A 388-nucleotide genomic window follows, 5' to 3' on the forward strand; every position below is an offset into this window, starting at 1 on the left:
AAGAAGTGCTCCTAAACCATATGCATGGCATCCTTCACTTTGAAGTATAGCCAAATACTTCTTGGACACTTATGCCATTTGGGATACAGCGGAATTCTGCTCTTAAGCCAAGAGTTTGTTAGTAAGATTCCATGCAGGTTTAAGGGGCCTGGTATTTCCCAAGATTAAGACTGATTTTGGATCCTGAGTAGGGATATAAAACAGAGAGTTCTGCCATGAAAACATTCAAGAGATCCAAACTAGGTATCAACTTGCATGTTATTGCATGGTTTGTTCAGGCTATGTTAGATAAATGGCTGTTTTCCTGGTTTATGATTATTATGCAACTTGTTTATTCAGACAAGACTTTCCACCTCTGTCTTTCTCTGTTTCCCCTTCCTTCCTCTCC

The sequence above is a fragment of the Gekko japonicus genome, unplaced genomic scaffold (genome assembly GCF_001447785.1).
Source record: "Gekko japonicus isolate JY-2015 unplaced genomic scaffold, Gekko_japonicus_V1.1 scaffold2871, whole genome shotgun sequence".
Taxonomy (NCBI): domain Eukaryota; kingdom Metazoa; phylum Chordata; class Lepidosauria; order Squamata; family Gekkonidae; genus Gekko; species Gekko japonicus.